This window comes from Penaeus monodon, chromosome 27 (assembly GCF_015228065.2).
Source record: "Penaeus monodon isolate SGIC_2016 chromosome 27, NSTDA_Pmon_1, whole genome shotgun sequence".
NCBI classification, from domain to species: domain Eukaryota; kingdom Metazoa; phylum Arthropoda; class Malacostraca; order Decapoda; family Penaeidae; genus Penaeus; species Penaeus monodon.
The window spans coordinates 18,058,611-18,058,881 of record NC_051412.1 but is presented as its reverse complement, the minus strand read 5'-3'; positions in this window follow the sequence as shown (position 1 = coordinate 18,058,881).

Sequence of the window (271 nt, the reverse complement as noted above, 5' to 3'; positions counted from 1 at the left end):
TCACTGATCTAAAACAATGAATTCCTGCTGACCACGACCTGACTGCACGAATTATAACCAATTTATGTAAAGCTTGATGGTGATGTGGAGTTATAGCCTGTCGGTTCCTCTACACAGCTATCAGTTGTGAAGCGGCAGTGGCACGTGAATCAGAGTTAATGTGTGATGAATCTGCCTGGGACAGGTGCTGCTTACATAAAGTCACTAGCCGTGGCTGTTCCCCGTGGCACTGATGTGAATTATGATGGTTATGGCAATAATGATATTCGTG